Raw genomic sequence first — 22201 nt, 5'->3', positions numbered from 1 at the left:
AAAAACGTGTGCCTGTTCCACTTGTCTGGGTGCTGCTGCTGCGTGCAATGCAGTCCATCACAGAGAGGCCTCGTCAAACGCAAGGCCCAGTCTGCCATCGAAACACACTCCTGCTATCGCGTTTCCATCTTTTTTGACAGGGACGGAAAGTGCAGTCATTCGCTGTCAGCAGGAATGTCTGCATCACGTATCAATTCCAAAACTGTTCCACACACGCTGAAACACCCGGCCATTGCTGTCCCTGCAAAGGTCGGAAGAAGCTACCGTTGCACCTCACCCGTCTCCAAGTTCTGACGGCTGCTTTCAAATCCTGTCAATGAACCGCGTGTGCAATGCTTGGAACTTTCCGTGGACGCGTACGCGTTTGATAAAATGAAACTTTATTCAGAGGCTTGTATGAACCTGACAAACACACATTTAACGGCCCCTTCCTCTTACAGGGTGGAAACTATAACCAAAATGAGAACATAGAACAGTGCTACGTACACCTCCTGAAGGCGCTAGTACTCTGCATTTCAAAACCCAGGGCTCTGTTTGTTAATTGGTTTTAACTTGAATTAAGAGTACAGTTTGTAGTACGAACAGTTCCCCATGTTTGGTATTTGTTCTCATTAATATGCACCACTCATTATTTCATGATATTATTTATTCTCATGCCCAAAGGTCATTCTCCAAATGTCAATTTCCAAATGCCCAAAAGGCCAACATGTCTTTTGACCGTATCTTGATTTTTCCAAAGGCAGCCTTTACTCCCAAAGAAGATCCTTGGGGAATTGGTGTTGTAGAATATGGTGTAGTTCCTGTTTTATCGAAGGACTTGATGCTGCATTGGCGTCCAGCATGTACTTGGAAATTGACATTTGCAGAGTGACCTTTAGCCATGAGAATTAATCATATGATGAAATAATGAGTGGTGCCTATTAATGAAAGAAATTACTAAACTAGGGGCAATGTGAGTTCATACTACAAACTGTACTCTTAATTCAATTTACAACCCCAGGGTATTGAAATTCAGAGGACTAGCATCAACAGGAGGTGCCATACTACTCTATGTTCTAAGATAAAAAGGTGTGGGGACACATTTAGGCACCTACCAGGGAGGCAGTTCACCCAAGATAAAAGACTCCCTAAGCAAGCAGCAGAACCCAGCATACCCCACATCTCTGGTATAACTTGAATTATTTTACACATATCTCTACAGAGCTGGACATCCCACCAGTGAATGGAAGAATGTTGGTGGTGGGGGTTGGGTAGGCAAAGGGGTGTCAATGGGCAGTGCTGTGGTGGTTGTTCTCAAACCCCCCCTTAAAAATGTATCTCTCAGAAGATTAATCATGAGGACCTGAAAAATAACCCAATGTTTCCTATAATGTTGCAAGCAATGTATTAAAAATGCATACATTTTAATCCTGAAAGTTGTACTTAAATATTTCTTCCAGAGTACAATCTTGTTTGCAAGCCACTGCGCTCACGTGTGAACAATGAATAAGGCAAAAGATAGTGTTGTCCTAATGAAACCTTTCATCTCTCATTATGATTGTCTATAAATGTTCAGTGATCCTTTCTCTTAAGTTCCTTATTGCACTCCCAATGTATGACTTGCAACATATGCATACAATAACATAAACGACATACCTACAGTTAACATGTATGAATACATTCATTCTGATCTTGTAGTCATGAAGAGCCTCATGTTCTTTAAGGTCATTCAGAGGATGCTTACAGTTATTACAAGAACAGCATTTATAAAAGCCAAAAGGTAACAATATAGATTTATTTTGTAAAAATGTATTTTTGTAACTATTAAGTGGATAATACATGAGATACATTGTGTCAGAAAAGCATATCACAAGAATGTAACAAGCAACACATGATTTATTTGTGAAAGTTCATTATAAATATACATACATATATTTGTAAATGCCATGTAAAGAATGCAATGTTATTAATGTATACTTTTTGATCAATCAATGGGGGTCATTACGAGGTAGTAGGTAACGCTTACCGGGTCCGGGTTCCTTGAATGAGGAATTACCGGGCCATTCCGACAGGGGTCAAGTCCTAAAAATTAAAGGGGGTGGACTCATCAACAAACTGAATGGGATGCGATGTCGCCAGAAACTAGCATATCAAAGTGAAATATTCACATTTCATTAAATTGGCTTTGTATAACCACCCAAATTGCACAGGACTAATGGCATTTGACTTTCATCAAATACACACACACACAAAACCAAGAGAGGATATTTTCTTCTAATAGTGTTTTTGAAAACGTTAAAAGGTGTGCATGTTTTAAACTCCAAGAACCAATACAAATGTTTCCCTGGATCTTGCAGTACCAAAATAGGACATTTCGCCTTTAGTTGTTTGTTATTTTTCATCAGGTTATATAGTGAGTGCCGCGGTGAAGTGTCTGGCCGGCAAACCTGACGACTGAGTTTCGATCCCCACGGTCGGCTTTAATTCATAAATCAATGTTTCTAATTTTAGCTGCGGGGGACTGAGTCCACCCTCTGAAAAAAGTGGGTGGACTCCGTCCCCCCGCGTGTACCCTCGACTTGAGCCCTGCATTCCGACCTTTGATGGCCCGGTAATTCCTCATTCAAGGAACCCATGACCCCCAATACTTTTTGTCTTATTGATTGTTGACACGTCAGCACGTTGACTTGCAAACTTTCTCACTTAATATTGCATTATAACAGGTGTAATGCATTGAGTATCCCAATAGCTGCTTAAACAGTGGGCAATTATTTAACAATAACTCTCACAGGAATTCCAAGAACACATGTGTTTTTTGTTTTGTTACCAATCTCAAAAAGAGATGTTACAGACGGGCCAATCACATGATTGAATGGTCGTGTGGGTAGGTTTCTCACCCCAGACCCTGAAAGCCACGGTTAAATCCCGGCTGCAGCATAGCTTAAACCAGTAACAACCCAATCAAATAAATAAATGGTGCAAATGGATTTTCGAAATCCGGGCACTGAACCTTCACCTTGTGTTACAGTCACGACAGCAACACCGTCAGTCTTTTTTCACTGGAACGCAAGCTCCCCCGGTCAGAGATTGCATTCCCTGTCAGACCTCAAAACCAAACTCAATCTCCATAACAACAAATTCTACCTTTACTGGACCTAACCAGTCCCCAATCCAGTCTACCCAGCCAAGGAGGCTCAAATCTGATTCCCGTTTCTACCCATATAGCCCAACATTCGAGCATAACACATCTTACTCCCGCGAACTTGAGGTCAAGTACTTCAAACACTACAACAATCCTTGATCCTTTATCGTCTATGAAAATACAAACCATATAACAACTATCCCCACCTCTGCAGACGCACCTTCCACTACCCAACAAGTCAATTTCCTACTAGACACATCTGCCATTGCCAAATTTCTAAGGGAGGTAGGGCGGGACTGTAAGGAAGTAGCAAAAACGGTGAGGCTTCCTGATGGGTGCACACATGCACCTCATACATCCCATGACCTCCCACCAAAAACCCACCTGCACCCCTAATGGTAGTGGCGGTAGAGGAAGTTGGCCCACACTGACATAGGCCCATTTTGCAGCCATTCCCTCCACCCTCATCACTACATCAATGAGTTGGAAGTTGGTAACTTAACAAGCTCTTTCTTGCTCTGTGCTCTGGGATGGACCGCTTCAGCAGTACTTGAAGTCACTTTATTTAGTGTTGTAATAATGTATTAAAATACTGTACTTGGCGACCCCGGACAATAGAATGTGGACAAAGCACAAAAGAAAAGCCTTTTACTTTCTTTACATGGCAGCCCTGTTGGTTATAGCACGTAAAAGGAAGTCATCAGAACCCCCAGGGTGGGCAGACAGGTTGTATAAGCTTTGGGACTTTGTTGCCCTGGAATGGGTCACCAATTCATTGCAGGGGAATGAAGCCAAGTTCTCGCTGGAGTGGGCCCCTGTATTTGACATTCTACAGGGGGACTACATGGTACATTACTGCCCGCACAAGCTATGTCGTTTGGATATTTCATAACTTGTTTGATCATTGCCTGTGGGAGAAATGGAACTACGTGCGTGCCGAGGGTTGCAGGGGTGGAGGGGTGGAGGGGGAGAGCTCATGCTGTTATTCTTTTATTCTATTTAAAAAGAATAAAAATACTTAAAAAAATACTGTACTTGAGTGTGACGTTAGTATGTATATCACATTTTTATATCAGCGCCACATTTAGCCACCAGTGTAGTCCCACTTTATCTCTGATACACACCAGGAATGGCCTTCCAGAAAACAGATCATCACTTCACCACTAGGCGGCTCCTTGCCAGTCAACAGTATTTGAGGTGCCAGAACTTGCAAGATGGTCCACAACACACAAGAGCGCACTGTAAAATGGAGAAAAATGTGACATAGATGTCCCTTCAATCCCATAGGTGTTCCACCCTGGAGCGTTGGTTGACTGCCTACAGGGGGTACCTGCAATACATTGGGAAACAGGGTTCAATCTTCTTGAATCCCTCAATGAACTGGGTGAGGTCCTCAATCAAGTGGGCATCAGATTTGGATCCTCTCCTCAGTGTTATTTTTACACAATAGACAGTAGCCACTGCTCAGTGTACTGAACATTGTTTTTAATTACTTATTTATTATGTATTGTCTCATTTATTCCATGACGACTGAACACTTTAAATACCGTAATTAATAAACGTCTGAATGTTCATGTGAGCAAATGTATGTTTTTATTTGTGGTGTGAATACCCAGACAGGATTTTTTCTTTCTTGTCTAAATTGTTTTATTGTGCACTAATTGCAGTGAATACTTTCAATACACAGTACTTTTAGCACTGCAAACACTGAACCACATAAAGTTATGGAAAACTATGTTTTATGCTAAATATTCATTAAATATGTTCTGAAATGGTCTAAGATATAACCCCATCACCAGCGAATGTATTTTTTAAAAATAGATGCAGTATAACACAAAAACATGAGCCACTGAGTTGGGTAAAGGGTTAGTTTCCGAGATGAACTGGATTCGGGGTTTACTGTAGGTTGATGTAAGCAGTGGAGCATCTCTTCCTAAGACTTCACAATTTTGAACCCTGGGGTTTTATCTATACAGCACAATGAAAAGCACTACTGCATATACTACTCTATGCCCAACCTTACTGTACAACTAAATTTTGACCACAGCTCTGGAGAACAGGGGATTGCTGGTGACCTGTCTCCTTCCTTAGAAACTGCCTTTCTCAGTGAACCCTCTCCCTCACACCTACGCACCTGGATTATTTTCATTAGGGCTGTGTAGGCAGAATTTCCATTTGGATCTCATAACAATGTGCCCGTTTTAGCTGTCATAGTAAATGGATAAAAAGAAGCGCATTCCCTGAGGCTTCTAGCTGTGACAAAGGGTCGCATATCACAGCAAAGGGTGATATAAAAATGATGATGCTGAAGACCTTGCTCAGTAGATGCGCATCACAGACCAATCTGTATCTTCTACGTTGAAAGGGCTATCCCACTAACGTAACAGGTTAGGCGGCACAACACATATGGTACTGTAGATCCGGACCAGATACAAAGATGTTGGTTTGAGCTTTCAGAACTTCTTTGCATTTTAGAATGAATCTCATAACACTTAGGGAAGGGGGTTGAACGTGTCGCACTACATATGCTGTGGACTATGACTTCCATATCTCACAATTGTCTATGCTGGCTAGAGCTGATGGGCGATGTAGTCCTAAACACCCAGCGATGCAGAAGGGTGCAGACGCCTGACTTAGAGCTTGCGAAGGTGGTTGCAAAGATACCCGATATACAGAAATAATCTGCCCTTTTAGATTATCTAAAATTGGTGCCTCCTTAAAAGAAAACACTACCCTCTTCCAGCCATTCCAACCAAACCTACTGACTGCTGAGAACTACAGTTTTTGGCCCATCAGCGGTAGTTTGATTTGCGCTACAGACTAGGTACACTTCTATTCATTCCATGAGTTGCGTCAATCAACACCCTTAGGTGGACCCCCAACCACAGGATGGTGGCACTTCAAAAAGAAAATGTTATGAATTTACACAATAGAACCTTTGCTGACATGACAATGGTCTGTGTAGCACTTTTGGGGAGAGATTGCAAAGTCCTGAACACAATATTTGCCAAGACCCAACCCATTTACAATGATCTCTCAATACAGACAAACAGGACCTACAAGAAGGATCAGAGCATGCCCACAAAAAGCTGTCCTTCATTGATAAAGTGACATTGACACGTAATGTGTCTGCCATGTAATGGAATACACTCAAGAAGGTGAAGGGGAATGTGCAGCCAGAGTAGGATAATAAAACAGCTAAACATGCAAGCTCAGACAATGAAATGTGATTTGGTGGAAGTACCCTTTTTGTGGGATCAGTGAAGACATAAAGTTCAGGTTATCCCCCATTTCCAACATAGAAATGATCAAAATGCTCTCTTCAATGCGCCCCACCTCGTGCCGAAAACCTTCTCCCACCTAAGATTTGTTTAGAACATAAAGACCTCTTTGCCCCCTTCTTAACCTGGTTTGTAAATTGGCCTCCATAAAAATTGTGGCGGTCACCCCCTTTCTGAAAAAAACAATCTGAATCCCAAGGTACCCAATAACCTAATGCCAATTACCAATTGTAATTTTCTCCTAAAAATCCTTGACAAGTTTGCCACATTACAATTTCAGACTATTATTGAATCACATTCTATTTTAAATAATAGACAATCAGGTTTCCACCATCCTTTAGCACTGATACTGCACTGGTGGACTTGCAGCCACATTTGCTGTAAATTATCGATGAAGGAGGACCAGGTCTGCTGATGCTGCGAGACTTGTCAGCAGCATTCGACTTGGTGGACCACGATCTCCTCCTAAGTACTCTACATGATTTGGACCAAAGTACAGATGAAGCCATTGGATGGTTCCGCCCTTTCCTTATGGATAGAGAATCAAGGTTAACGTGGGGCCAGGCTTGTTCCCCCTGGCGCCCATAATATGTGGAGTACCACAAGCTGCCTGTCTCTTGTCCCTTCTGTTTAACCTATATATCCAATCTCTTTGCATGCTCATGGAACACCTGGGTGTGGTGTTTACAAACTATGCCGATGACACCCAGGTGGCCATTAAGCTAACAGGGATCTACAGTCAGGATCATAATATTCGGTCAAAAGTGTACAATCAAATAGAATCCTGGATGGTCGCAAATTGGTTCAGTCTGAATGGAAATAAGACAGAGCTCCTGCGGCTGGGCTCCCAGCAGGTTCTCTCCAAAATGAACTCCAGCTACAAAACGTTAGAGCTTGGCAAAAACTCTATCATGGTGCAGAAACAGGTAAAAACTCTAGGGGTTCAAGTTGAATCCTCCCTTAGTGCCGATGCTCATGTCAGCCAGCAGTCTCATACCTATAAATACCACCTGCATCTACTTAGGACCCTACACCCTTTAATCTCGTAGATGAACTGTGCCACGGTTTCCCGAGCCACATTACTGTCCAGACTGGACTATTGTAATTCCTCGTTGATTAGAACCTCTTCGAGCTATCTGAAAACATTTCAAACATTACAGAATGATGCTGTATGCAAAATAAAAAAGATACCAAGAAGATGCAACATTACGGAACACAGAAGGGCTCTGCACTGGCTTCCAGTGAATGAACGGATCATCTTTAAGAGCCTTACCATTGCTCACTGGCCTTCTGAATTGCTCCTAAGTATTTATAAGCCTGGGTGGCATTGTACACCCCAAGCAGAATGTTGTGCTCCTCATCCACCTCTTTGCTTGATTATCCAACTTAAAAGCATTCAAGGGGCGGAGGTAGATCATTCCCGGTTAAAGCGGCAAGATCTTGGAACTGCCTGTCTCTTGCCCTTCGACTTGAAGCAAACCTGGGTCTGTTTAGGAAATCCCTGAAAACCTCCCTGTTCAAGTAAGTTTTCAGTGTTCGATCCGCTGAATAGTTGTTTTTCGCTTGTCCTTTTTTTGATGGTCGTTCCCTGTGTGTAAATGTGCGCCCAATGCCCCCGGGCTACCGGCACCTTATAAATAAACAAATAAAAAAAATACATTAAAAATAATAAATAAATAAATAAGACATGCCAGTCTGAAAATATGTTTTAAGAGCACATAAAAAAGAAGGGTTGGGCAAGATGCAAAGAAACTGTCCAGAAGAAGAAAAGGGCTATTTGGAAGTTTGGGTAGCACATCTTTGGGTGATTCCAAACCAATAATCGAAACAGTACCAGATGTGCAGTTTGTCATTCACGAACTTAGATTGCTGCAATGCAAGCACTTGAAAAGTGTTGCAGCATATTTTGCACTGAATACAAAAATTAAGAGGTAGCCAGTGCAACTATAATACAATGTCAGAGATGTGATTCAATATCCACAATTAAATGTCCTGTAGAGTGGAGAATAGTTTTCAAAGAGGACAGAGAATGGCAGGAGAACAAAATACAGAAGGGTGTAGGAAGGGTTTGACTTTCTCCATCAAGAATAGCTGGAACCAGCAATATTTAGAACAAGAAGAGGCTTAAGACTTAAAGAAAAGTAAATGATCCAGGGTGACCCAAGATAATTAACCGAGGATGCCAGTGTATGTGACGATACCAAGAGATAAGAGGGGATAAAGCCAGGATTGGAACGTAGGCGAGGAAATGCTACACTTGAAAAGAAGAAACTTTGTTTTTGTTGGATTTCATTCAAGATTATGCAAAGACATCTCGTCCTTAAAAGCTTCCAGATGTGACCTCAAGTCCTTGATGTGAGACACTGATGGCCCCCACAGATATCACTGTGTGTCAGTGGCATACTGGTGAAATGTAAAACATGTGCCTTTGGCTCTGTATAGATGGTGTAAGGAGTCTCAGATATAAATAGATCCACGGGGTGCACAACAACACACAGACAGGGAGCTTTACCTGGAAATGCCATCTGAAGAAACTGTGATCTTCCAGACAGAACACGATGGAACCAAATGCAAGACATGGCATAGAATCCTAAAGCAAGATGCAATAGCAGAAAACAAAGCACTGTGGGCTATTTCTACAAATGCTGCCGAGTGCTTCAAGCAAGCAAGAGTTGCGATAATACAGACTGTTCAGGGCCCAAACGAGAACTGATTGTCGTTGGTGTGATTGTTTATTTTTAATTGCAGTATAATGCCCTTTTGAAGTGGTTATAGGAATAAATATTAAAAGCAAAAGCATAATTACAATTGAGCGAATAAACAAAAAATTGCACATCCAACAATCAGAAGGAGTAATAACACATATGATCTCTAAGGTCTACGGTCATGGGATAAGCCGAACACTGTATTGCAGCTTCAAGAGGATCACTCTAAAATTAGGCCTGGGTGAATATTTTCAGACACTGCTAATCACCCAAATATTGAGTGTTCGGGTAGAAAGGGGTTTTCCCGAACTTTATCGGGGGTTTGGGAAGGGTGGCTCAGGTGGTTTGGGCCACAATTCTCTAATTAAGGTATGTGCAGTACAATTTCAGGATTAGCCTGGTGTGGGCAGAAGCAGAGACAAAAGGCTATGAAGTAGTTGAGGGAATCTCATTTAGCTGAGGGAAATAATGAAAATGTATAGGCTTGGATTGCGACGCCGCCGGTCTAGGATCAACAGATACGTTATGCAGCTCAAGATAAAGGTTATTCTGTTCCCTAACGGTCGAAGGTAAAAAGCACCACGACCCTATCCAGATTCAGCTAATATTCCTGGAATGGGCATGAAAAGACACCTAGAGATGGTGGATTAAAGAAAAAATTAGTTTTTCTATACAACTAACAATGAAGGTAGCACGGCACACTTAATATCGAGAGTGAGATTGCTCCATGGTCCAGTTTTGAATTCCCTCAATGTCCCAAAGTTAGCATTGTGTATTCCAGATTGATGTTGAAGACGCACCTATGTGGGAAGGAACTGAATTCTTGAAAAATAATTTAGTCCTGAAGATGGCCCTTACATTAAAGAGACCGACAGCACACGAGATTGTGCAGTATGTGTGTTAGTGGGCGAAACATATGTCGACTTGAAAGGAAAACCCCTATCTATCTGTTTTTCTCTATCTTTATCTGTAACACTGAGTAACAGGTTGCATAAAATGAACTGTATTGTTGACCATAACTATTGACTAGATCAGAGAGCTAAGGGAAGACCAAATAACATCAAACATTAATCACACAAAACTCCCTTGCACTATAGATTTATAAACAAGTGCCAAACTGTATGATCTTTTGGTCTACATCCCCTATTACTTGTAATTCTATCCATATGTTTTTTCAAAGTAATTGTTTTAAAATGATTGTTGATGTTAAAAAAATAGGCCTACAGAAAAACAAAAATGTCTGTTATGATGTGATAACCCACTAACTTTTGTAGTGGAAAATGTGTCTTTTTTTGATTTATGGTTTTTGATAAAAGTGACTACATGTATTCTAACTGTTTTTTATATAACGAAAGAGTAAGATGAAATAAATGCACATGTTTTTTGGATACTGAGAAATTGAATATCTACAATGTGCTCATTGATCTGTTCAATATATATAAACAGATAGAATACGATTTACTGAAAGGTTTTTACTTAAGGGACAAAAGAGAGGGGTAGTCGGTCTGGCGTTCTTGATTGTGCTAAAATAGTCTCCCAATAGTACAGATCTGACCACTCGATAACAAAAAAATAGGGAATACCCAATCTTAGTCTGGTGTGGGCAGAAGCAGAGACAAAAGGCTGTGGAGTAGTTGAGGGAATCTCATTTAGTTGAGGGAAATAATGAAAATGCATAGGCTTTAGTTGAGAGAGGGACACAAAATTATAGATTATATATTCACTGGATGTAACCATGATGAGATAAAATAGTAGATTCTTGTGAAGAAAAGGACTTAAAGTCATTTGGAGAAGAAAAGAGATTACATTTGTGTCTGTAACTTAGTGGCCCATCCTTTCTGATAAAAGAAAATGCCTGATGTTTGCAAAGAAAAGCACAACTATGCAGAGGAAGGAGTAGGTTATAATCAGTGGCTGTTATTCAGTGTGCCATCTTTTTTTTTGCAACAAGAGATAATGCGTATGCATAGAAAAAGTTTCCATGTAGAGTAGCATAATGATCTAGGACAAACAGCGCAGAGGGAAGAGGAGCATGACGAGCCAAGAAAAACATTGCACTGTGTTGAAGACCATGATGAGACAGGAGAAAAACAACACAACGTGTAGAGGAGCAGGATACAGGAGATCCTGGTCTCCACCACCCACGACCAGTAAATCTAAGAATAAGAATGACGATGAGCTGGGTAAAGATGATTACCTGAGTCTAAGCAGCAGAAACACGTGACTCTGAAAACCATTGATACTGATGAGGAGGTGGAGAGAAAGACGATGCCTCTGAACAAGGGGAGATAAAGCTACACCCCTTTGTACAGTGTCTCTCATACACAACTTGTGACATCTGGAAATGCAAAATATTATAGAATGATACCCAGACTTCCACGGCCACCACCTTCAGAGGCCCACCAGTGCAGATATCTTAGCCATCATACAAATTGTGGAATTCTTTTCAACCAGGAAAAAGAACAACATCTCAGCACCTGCACATTGTCCAAGAAAACTCTATGCAAGGGGAAGGTTGGGCTCAACTTGGATACCACACAGGTATGGCATCCTTCAAATGATTGGGATGCCCACACAAGACCTTCACTGCAGCCCTACACCCAGCAATCATTCACCATGACACTTCCAGTCTAGTCTAGACTATCCCCCAGAAAGCATTGCTTATGTTGCAACATATATTTGGGTGAACAGTTACCCTCACATTGGTTCACCCCAAGCACTCTGTTGCTTGTGTGTCAACATGTAAAGTGCGCTGCCTCAACTGGACTGCTGCTGATTAGTGCTTGAGGGGCCTAGGCATGCAAATGGGTGCAGGGAGGATAAAGAGTGGGGAATGGCAGTGCGCAAGTGTGATGGGGCCAGGCAGGTGGATACAGGCAGATGGAGGGTAAGCAAGATGTAGTGGGCATAGCAGGTGTCAAGCCCCCGAAAGGGAGACACGACAAATCAGCAGGTAGTGGGATGGCATTGCTGGTAGCCAAGGGGAAGGAGGATGTAGTGAGTATGGGGGGGGACCCTGCATTAAATGGTGAGTGATCGGGGTGAAGAAGTCACAGAGAAGAGAGTTGTACAGAGAGACAGAAGCTCAGTTAGCTGAGGCCGGAAAAAGGAGAAGGGGTGGCATGGGTGACCTTGCCATTAACAGGATGGCGAGCTTTGAAGAGCAACCCCCAAAAAGGCACGCATGGGCAGGAACAACAAACAACAGAAAGGGCAATGTAAGGAAGGAATGAAAAAAATGTGCTGCAAGGAAACAATGGCGACAAGATGGATCTGATTGAAGCAAGAGATTACAGGTCGGGCTAACAGTAGTTGACAAACAGACGTAATTCTGGTGTGCAGAGAAACGAGGGTCAGGGAATCCACATGAATTGTGCCAGCAATGCCAACCCCAGTTCCAGATTTCACTATGAGAATACCCTGAAGTGCCAGGTCTATATAATAAAGGCATTTGAGTGAGTACAAAGGTATCACAGATGGCATGACACCATAATTGCTGACCACTAACTTGGCAGTAACGTTCTCTATGTAGCATGGGCATATTGTTTCGCAGAAATACCTGGTTTCTGTTGCCTCATGATTAAAGTCAATCAATGCTGGGAAGATTCCAGTCGATGTCCCTTTTCATACAAGGCTGTCTCAGAGATGCATATTGAGGCAATGTTTCCAATGGGGCAGGCACATGATCAAACCAAGGACCAGAAATTCCACTCTACCCTGGACAAGATGAAGAGTCAACAGAGCATTGACTGCATGGCTGTGGCTGCACACTGGGCAAACTCTAAGTGAGAGAGATCCTGATACCTATATAATTCTAGAGGGCAGCAAGTGCATGGAGTTTAGCACAAGACCATTCTGCGTCTTCAAGTATTTGAACACAGAGGCCATGAGGGAGTTAGCGCCTAAGAGAAGGTGGAAGAGGTGGCACATTGGCTAACCCTGTGACATACAGAGGTAGGCTTAGTTGCTGTTGAGAATGGGCCTAATATCTGTGCTACCCAACAAATATGGTAAGACCCTGAATGCTCCTTGTTTTGCAAATGCTCTTCACCTGGTGGTGAAAACATTTAATCAGAAATGACCAGTCTATGAAGGATATGATGCATCTCGTCCAAAAGATCATTTGTTGGACCAATTGCAGGTGCAGCACATATTGCCATGCACAACTTAAATACGACTAAAATTCCTGGAATTCTATGTGGGGCATGTTGGAATGGCTAAGTGACCACTGCAATACCATCAATAATTATTGCAACACTCACAGCAAGCAGCGATTTAGATGGGGTAGTGTCAGCTAATGTCTGATGTCTGTTGTGTGCTTTGGCCTTTTGAGAAGGCCACAAAGCATATTATCTAGCAGAGTGCATCACTCAGTAATGTACTGCATCAGATGTATCTTCTAAATGCAACATGTCCACCAAGATAAGGGCAACTGCTTTGGCTGAAGTGGATAAAGTGTGACTGGTGATGGATGCGCTCTCAACCTTGTGATCATCCATGCATAGTGTCAATGAAACATAACACTGAATAACTCCTGACTTCATTTCTTGAACTGTTTAAGTTCAAAATTGCTGGTTTTTAATTGCATGAGAACCAAGCAGAACAGAACATAGTTAAAATGTGAAAAGATACACTAATATAGTTGTTGAAAATGCAATTGCATGAAGAACAGAGGCAGGAAGAAAATGCAAAAACCCCTGTGCTCAACAGACCACCACCACAGATGTTAGGAACAGTGACATTTTGATAATAAAGAAGACATTTACTCATGTAGCCTACACCACCCTACCCATTGTCTATGCACACTACTGGTGATAGTGATAAACTAGGGATGGAGAGCGCCATGGGATGCACGCCTCAGTCAATCTAGAATTCTCAGTTTGGATTGGCCTACAAGAACATACAGTTGACCATCAGCAACTCAGAAGGTGGATGCATGTCTACTTGAGGCATCCCACGCAGGAAATTATGATGATCCACTATGACAGTTGGGTATCCCGTCCATTAATCGACAATAATTACCTTTTGATAATTTACTACGAAGTAATTACTTTGAAATTACATCGAAAATATGGGTATGTATGGGTTAAGGGGTAAAAATAGGGTGGGGAGGGTTTTGAGTAGGGGGAGTAATGAAGGGAAAAGGAGGGCATGAGGGTGTGGTGGGAAATAAAAATAAAAAAATTAAGAATTTGATGTAACATTTAATTTTGAAGGAATTACTTTGTAGTAAATAAACACAAAGTAATTTCTGTCAATGAAATGACATGGAACCCAAAAATAGTTATGTACACAGTCTGTCTGGCTATCATAATTTGTGAGAGTTGCCATAAAAGCCCTAAGCTGCCACTGCCAGTGTACAGTCTAAATGAGTCGTATGTGCTATCAAAACTATTGTATGTGGCCAAAGGAAAAGCCTCACAGTGTCTTATGTTAAACAATAAACATGTATTAAAATTAAGAGCATTATCTTGAGGAAGACTCTAGGAAGCAAGCTAGCTATAGCTAACACACCATCTCCGAAGATGACGCCTTAATGTCTGCTTCAAATCACACAACAAAAATTAGAATAGGGTTGTTAGTATTGCTTGTGCTCGTGAAATGAATTGCTCAAGTAAATGACTGCTGGGCAGTAATTTGTGACTGTCAGATCACGATGAGATGCTATAAGCTTTGGTGCTACTGCTGTTCTGTTCTTAAGCCCTACTCCTAGTTCCAGCTCCTGTAATTTTAAAACCACAATAGTAGAGAGGTACGCCACCTTACAACAGGGCCGAGAGCATCCAATGTGAGAATACTTTGGGTTTCATCCACTTCCTGAGAGCTACTAGCTCCTCCTCCTATCCTTATGTATCCTGATCCTCCTATTTTGCTTCACAAAATTGCAACTTCTTTTTTGCCTCCTCATCTTTAACTTTATAAAGATCGTATGGGTATGACCAGCACTGTATAGAAGCTTAAATATATAAATAAACATGAGAATTGTTTGAGTTTCTCCTATTAGCAGAGAGCCCCCAACATAAAATATGTGTGGGTTCTCCCAGCTAGGTGAGAACCATCAACATGACAAGGTTTTGAGTTCTCCCCACTACTGGAGGGTGGGAAACCTGACAATATGTTGAGTTCTCCCTGCTACCCCATAGACAACCTGAGAACACCTTGGGTTCTACTAGCTGTCTAAGGGCCACCAACATGAGTATTGTTTTAGCTCTTCTGGCTACCCGAGATCCATCAGCATGAGAATTTTTTGGGTTGTCCCTGCTACATGAGAGCCACAAACATTAGTCCTTTAAGGGTCTCCCGGCTACCTGAGGAACATGACATAAGTATGTTTCAAGATTCTGAAAACTTGGTTTCTGTTATTAAGGAGATACGTTTAATCCCCAGAGCTATGTCTGCAGAGAGCACTAGCCTACATAGTTGAATCAAATGTCAGGAATGTTGGTATCACTGACTTCTTGCTCCTACAGACATTCTTTTGGTTTAACTTTAATCAGAAGTCCTTTCAGTTTGAAAAATCCATGGAAACATTCTACTAGATGATTATGCACAGGCTTCATGCCAACACCACAAGTATCTTGTCTACTCTGCTTCATGACTTCTTGGTTGCAGGGGAACCTTAATCTTGTTTCCAACCTATGAAAGATCGGTATTACCCAAATTGTTTGTTTACAATTGTTCGAATGAACAATTGACCGAATTTAAAGGGTCACAATTGACCTTTTCACAGTTGGCCGCATATATATATATATATATATACATATATATCGCTTTGGTAATATATATATATATATATAGGGTCTTGGGAGGGTTTGGGTTGGGTGGGGGGTTGCGGGGGGTTTCCCCCGCATATATGTTACAATTGACGTTCACAATTCGGTCAATTGTGAAAAGGTCAATTGTCATTCGAACAGCTGTAATACGAACAATTCGTATACAACCGAAAGATCAGGTTAGATGCTTGGAGCACATTTGAGAATGTTCAGGTGACTTTTGTTGCTGTCAAGCACTGGTTCAGGTGTTCTTAGCTATGATTGGCTTGGAGGCATTATGTCTGCCAAACTACATGCCTGCACACAGGCCTGGTTAGGCAGTCCAGCAATGCACTGGCTTCACACTTGGGGCTCTCCTTGCTGTGCCCAGATGATCTTGGACACTAACACATGCTGTTCTGAGGATCTTCATATGGCCTCTGGATTTGGGGAATGGGCTTCTTGTCCGAATGTCCTCTTCTCCAGAGATGGGGAACAACAAAAATCAATGCAGAATTGACAGTTTCGTCCAGCAACTCCCTATAGAGCCAGGCAGTCCTGGTTCCTCATAGGCAACTGATCACATAGATGAGTCCCCCCAACCTAGCAGGATTCTCACTTAGCCAAAAGGTTTGACTACCTAAAAAAATAAAAATAAATACTGAGAGGATTGACCAGGATTTAGAAAGTCTTATATACTGGGTGGAGACATACCAAGCACAAGTTGATAAGATATTCTGATGTCTCTAACATTAAAGAAGTTCTTAGAACGATCAAAGCCTACCATAAACTGAACAGCGATTTTATATCATGCTTCATGCCGGAGTCCAGTCTCTAAGCATGGGACTGGGTATTGAACCCATGCTGCTCTGTGTTGTCTTTCCTCCAAGACAAGCACATTAGCCCCTGAGCTATCCTCCCAGCCAAGAACCTTGAGGGCAGATTTAAAAGAACTAACATTAGGGTTGTGGGCCTGCCATACTGTTCAGACCTGAAACGTGAAAACAAGAATTGACCCTTTCTTTTTTTTTTATTTGTTTTTATCAAGTTTACTTGATTTAACAAAAAGTTTATTTATTTCTGTATTTAATCTGTTCTACATTCTCCTTTTTCTTTTTCTCTTTTCGCAGTTGTAAGTTGCGCATTATTCTGATTTGTTGGTGTTGTCCAAGTTCGCCTTGCTGCATTGAAATAAAGCGGCTTGTAAGATCTTTACTGTGGCAATTGACCAAGATGTTTTTTGGCTGCTCATTAGTCGTTGCCACCATGCTTCTTCTTCGCTCACGATGTAGGTTTCCAGTACCGGCTGCAAGTATGCTAGTCGAGTCTGTTGGATCTGCGGGCAGGAGAGTAGCAAGTGTCTCACTGTCTCCGTCTGGTCGGTTCTTTGGCATAACCGGCATGATTTAGTGGTCGATTGGCCTCTTATAAATAAGATCTCGTTTGTGAGGAGCAAGTTCAAACGCGCTCTTAAGAAAATTTGTTGCATCGATTTATTTGGGAATCTTCGCAGCAGCTGCATTGTGTCGTTTAGTTTCATTGGTCCAGAAGGGAGATGGGACAATATCTTATTTGCACTTGCTTTTTCCAGGGTAGTGATCCAGTCAGCCTCCGCCAGTTTTTTAAAAATTTTGGTCGGGTTCTGGATCAGGTCCTCTTCCGTGCAAGCGATAAGCTCCAATTGGACTCTTTTCTGAGTAGCCCAGTTAGCTATCATCTTGCATCTTCCTTCTTTGATTTCAGCATCTATTAGTTTGGAGAGAGGCTGAGCGTCTGGAAGGATTGTTTTCCTGAAAAAAGAAATGCTGGAACAATCCACCGTCGCTTTTAGGGAGGTGAGGCCTAGCTCTCTTCGGATGGCATCGATCTGTGTCGATTTTGGCAAGTTCAGGACAGCTTTCCAAAAAAATAGCCCTCCAATTTTTGCCAGATGTTAGTTTGAATCGTTGGCATGGCGTCGGCACCATATATTAGAGCAGGCACCTCCTTCACTTTGTAAAACTTTAATGTCGGTATCAGGGAAAAGCGGCCATATCTTTTATTCAGGACTCTGGCTTGTGTTGTCAAGGAGCGTACTTTCCTCCAGAGTTCATTTTGCATGGTCTTTTCTGATGATGTGCTGTCAATCATTGCTCCCAGGTATCTGATGTTTTTGACAGTTTCAACCTTGACTTTTTCCAGATTCCATTGGAAGGTTTTGGATCTTCTCGGGTTGTGTTCCAGAATAAGGACCTTTGTTTTTGCTTTGTTTATTTCCCCTTTCTTTGGCTAACCCGTAACTATCGCTTCATTTAATTAGTCGGAAGAATTTCACAGCTCACATGGTCAAAAGCACAAACCAAGCATATGCCACACCTGTTCAACAGCCCTTTATTCAATTGCTGTGAGAGAAATGTTACAATGGAAGCAGCGTGTGAGAAAGGGCATTGCAATGTAATGGGCCTCATTACAAGTCCAGTGGTAGCCTTGCCGGTAAAAACGGCAGGCTGCTGCCAAACTTGCGAATTTTACCGGCGCCTGGGAATGGACAATTACCGGGTCATTACGGCCCCGCTGGACCCGGTGTTTGCCTATTCCCGGGCACCGGTAAAAAAATGCTCCCCATTCCCAATGGGGAGGCCGGATGCACTGGCACCATTCAGAATGGTCCCGGTGCATCCGACATGCTCTGCTCGGACCTGGCAGGCGAAAAGGCACACGCGAGCAGAACTCGTAGTTTGTCGATCCGGTACCTGCGGACCGGCAAACTTGTAATGAGGCCCAATGACTCTAAAATATAATTGTCTGAGACAGTTTCAGCAGACGAAGAGAACATTTTTAAACCAACATTTAAAAAATGCACAGTCGTGCATCCTACCAAAAGAAGAGGACACTTCATGGGAAAATCCTACGTGTTCACTGAACATTCAGTCGTGGTGGACTCTTGAAGTCCTGGGAATGAAGTCTTCAAATGGGCCCCTGCAGAAAAACACAAAGTGGTGAATTGATCCTATTAGTGCATGTGGTCTTAAGAAAAGTTCAAACAGGGTTTAGTAGTTGCACTGTTCAACATCGAACCAGCCAAAAACATAACACCTTTTAATACTGCAGCTAGAAGGGCAAATAATCTGACATGAAACACTATCTAAAATGGACTAATATTATTATTAATATTATTATTATTAATATTATTATCAATAATAATATTTGCAATGGCCGTTCTACACAAGGTTCTTTAGGGTGTCAATATGACTGCACTCTCAGTCCCAAGCACGGACTGCATCAGTTCTTGGGGGAGAGGGGCTGTTCCATTATCCCTAATGATTCTTAGCTCTGCTTAATGGGTTACGCCTTGCCATTACAGTATATTGGCAACATTGCTGCACTGAGACCCCAGTTTCAAATAGTGAAAATGAAAGATGGTTTCCGATAATTGCTCTAATGCCGAGTCATGGGCCCTACCACTTGCACCCCCTTCTCATCCATCCTGGGAATCTCTGAGGTCATGGATATAGTATATAGACCATGAATATAAAGGAGAAACACAATCATACAAGTTACATTCAACTCAAGGAATTTCACTTGATAGAGTGAAAGGCCTGGTTTGCATCTTGGGTTGTAATGCCCACCAGCAGACATTATGAAGAAAGGATGAAAGGATTTTGATTAAGCCCGCCTCGCCATCTGCCATGATCAGATGTGGATGTTCCCCGGGGGTGCTCGAGAGCCCGACCAAGATGGCCGCAGGTCTGTGAAGTTCTCCAGCACCCTTCGACATCCGGACGTTATCCTGCTGACTTTCTGGCTGATTTGGCACCCTGGTGTGGTACGCCTGGCGCTGGACACCTTTGTGCCCCTCAGGAACATTGGGTGGTGTTTATTTTCGGTGGTGCGGCTCCTGTTTCATGGCCGGAGGTTCCTGTGTGGAGTGGAGGAGGGGCAGCCCTGGGGCGGGTGAGGCCGCCGCATTGTGGACCTGCTTGGAAGGGCTGTGAGCTGTCCCTTTCGGGACGACGAAGGAGCGCAGCGCCTGGCCCCCTGCTTGCGGATTGTTGGTGCAGGCTTAGGAGGAGCCACCCCGGACGTGGAGACATTGGTGTGGTGGTGGTGCTGTGGCCGCCTGGGCACTGCGGTGACGGCCGCTGGGCTGTGGGCCGTCCCGAGGGAGAGCAGACTCGGCGGGGTAGTCTGCCTACTGCAGAGGAGGCGCGGCGGGGCCTGGCTGCTGCGGAGGACTGATCCGGTGTGGGATCGGGGGGACTTTTGCAGCGGGGAGGCTGCGCGGTGCTGTGGCCTCTGCTAGCGATGCCGGCTGGCGCGCGGAGGGCCGCGGCTGCGGTCTCCCCCTCCGAGCTCCCTGGAGGCTGCGGACAGGAGCGGGGGAGTGCTGGTGAATGCCCTGCCGTTTGGACTCTTCGGCTGACTCGGGCATAGCCCTAGTAACGGGCTCGGAGGCCGGAGGGGTTTTGGAGCCCTCCCAGAGATTGAAGGTGCTATGGACACGTGGGCAACCCAACATATCCTGGTGAGCTCGGTGGGGTTGGATTTGAGGGTCCACCTGCTTTTGTATGCTTGGAATGATTTATTCGCCTGCTGATCCGCGCTGATACCTGTATTTCAACGTTTGCGGTGCTGCGGGGGCCCCACGCCTGTCTCCCCCCCTTGTGGTTCTTCTGGGCTCTTGGCACAGGTGAGGAGTGAGCTGTGTGGGACATTAAGGGTGCCGGAGGGGGTTGGTGCTGCCCACTCACGCAAAATGTCGAAGGTGGGCAAGGGTGGTAAACAGCAGGCCAAGCAAAATTTTGAAGTACCCGCCCAGGCTAAATCCAATGGGGCAATGGCAGACCTCTCGGAGCAGTGCACTCCGGCCTTTGGTATGGATCCCTCATCTGCGCTTCAGGATATTAAGGTCATGCTGGTGCAGTTACAGTCTGGGATACAGTCTCTCGATGGGAAGCTGGATACGCTGACCTGCAAGGTGGACCACATGCAGGTCCGTTAAGACAAGCATGGGGAATGGTTGGACGAGGCGGAGGGACGGATCTCCGGAGTGGAGGACGTTGCAAGCTCGGTGTCGGGAGCAATGGCTGGGCTGCAGAAGGCTTTGAAGGAGTTTAGGGAGAAGCAGGAGGAATTTGAATCACGCTCAAGGAGGCATAACGTCAGGATTGTGGGCCTGGCAGAATCGGTGGACCAGAGGGACATGGAGAGCTTGGTTGAAGGCTTTCTGAAGGAGGTATTGGGCCCGGAGGGGTTCTCCCCAATATGTGTGGTGGAAAGGGCTCATAGAATTCCCAGTGGAAAGCGCCGTTTCCGTGAGCCCCTCGTAGGCCGTTGATAGCTCGCCTGTTGAACTACCGTGACAGGGACACCATGCTTCGGAAGGCGAGGGAAAAAGGCACTGTCACTTACAAAGGGGATGTCATCAGATTTTTCCCTGACTTTTCGGACAAGGTGCAAGCTACCCGGAAGACTTTTTGGATGTTAAGGGCCAGAAATATGAAAAATGCTATGTTATACCCGGCTCAGCTCCGAGTGGACCATAAGGGCAAGTCCCTCTTTTTCCAGACTCATGCTGCCGGAAGACCCTGGACAGTGAGGCAATATTTGGGTCTGATGTGGGGGCGGGAGTATGGCTGGTCTTGGATTACTGGCGCTGGCAAGACATTCAGGGTTGTTTTTTCAAGGTTGAAGTTGGGAGATCTATAATAGGGTGCTGGGGGGTCGGGCTTGTAGCTTCCCCCAGAGCGAAAGCTGGATGATATTATGTTGTGGGTTGTTGAATTGCTGGAGGGTTGGGGTGTCTGGCATAAATGGGGGGTGGTTATGGAGGGATTTGGGGGGGTGGGTGTTGAGTAGACACCGACAAGTTGTGGGTTGTCGGTAGGGGAGGGGGGTTGGGACGGAGAGGAGTTGTTGGTTGGGGAAAGAGGGGGTCCGATGGCACGAGGTGTACACTTCTTCGGTAGGTTGGTTGCTGCATCCATGGTAGGGTTTACGAAGTTTGACAATGGCGACACTTAAGTTTTTAACTTGGAATGTGCGGGGGCTTAATAGTCCTCTGAAATGTCAGAAAGTACTGCAATACCTGCGGCGTCATCAGGTGGAGTTGGCCTTTCTCCAGGAGACCCACCTGACGACGGAGTCAGAGACCAAGTTTGGCAAATGCTGGGGGTGCCGCAGATATTTTTGTTGGTGCATAGGTCGATGGGCTTTCGTTTGTCTAAGTTGCTGCAGGATCAGGAGGGTAGGGTAGTTATAGTCCAGGGGGTTATTCAGGGGAGGCTCTACACGTTTGTTTGCTATTATGGCCCCAACCAGGATACATCTTAGTCGCTGAAGTGGGTTGAACGACACCTTGCA

At 43.8% G+C, this 22201-nt stretch overlaps 1 protein-coding gene across 2 annotated transcripts in view; it reads right to left on the bottom strand.

Moving 5' to 3' along the window:
* SLC16A12 (solute carrier family 16 member 12) overlaps nucleotides 1-22201 on the bottom strand; it is an 867838-nt gene that overhangs the window by 479581 nt on the left and 366056 nt on the right. For both annotated transcript variants that reach the window (XM_069611325.1, XM_069611324.1), the window contains exon 3: nucleotides 18717-18817. The gene's annotated coding sequence lies outside the window, so the exon portion shown is untranslated. The remainder of the gene's footprint in view (nucleotides 1-18716; nucleotides 18818-22201) is intronic.

The sequence above is a fragment of the Ambystoma mexicanum genome, chromosome 8 (assembly GCF_040938575.1).
Source record: "Ambystoma mexicanum isolate Mex_15411 chromosome 8, UKY_AmexF1_1, whole genome shotgun sequence".
Classification (NCBI taxonomy): domain Eukaryota; kingdom Metazoa; phylum Chordata; class Amphibia; order Caudata; family Ambystomatidae; genus Ambystoma; species Ambystoma mexicanum.
This window is presented reverse-complemented; position numbering and strand designations above follow the sequence as displayed.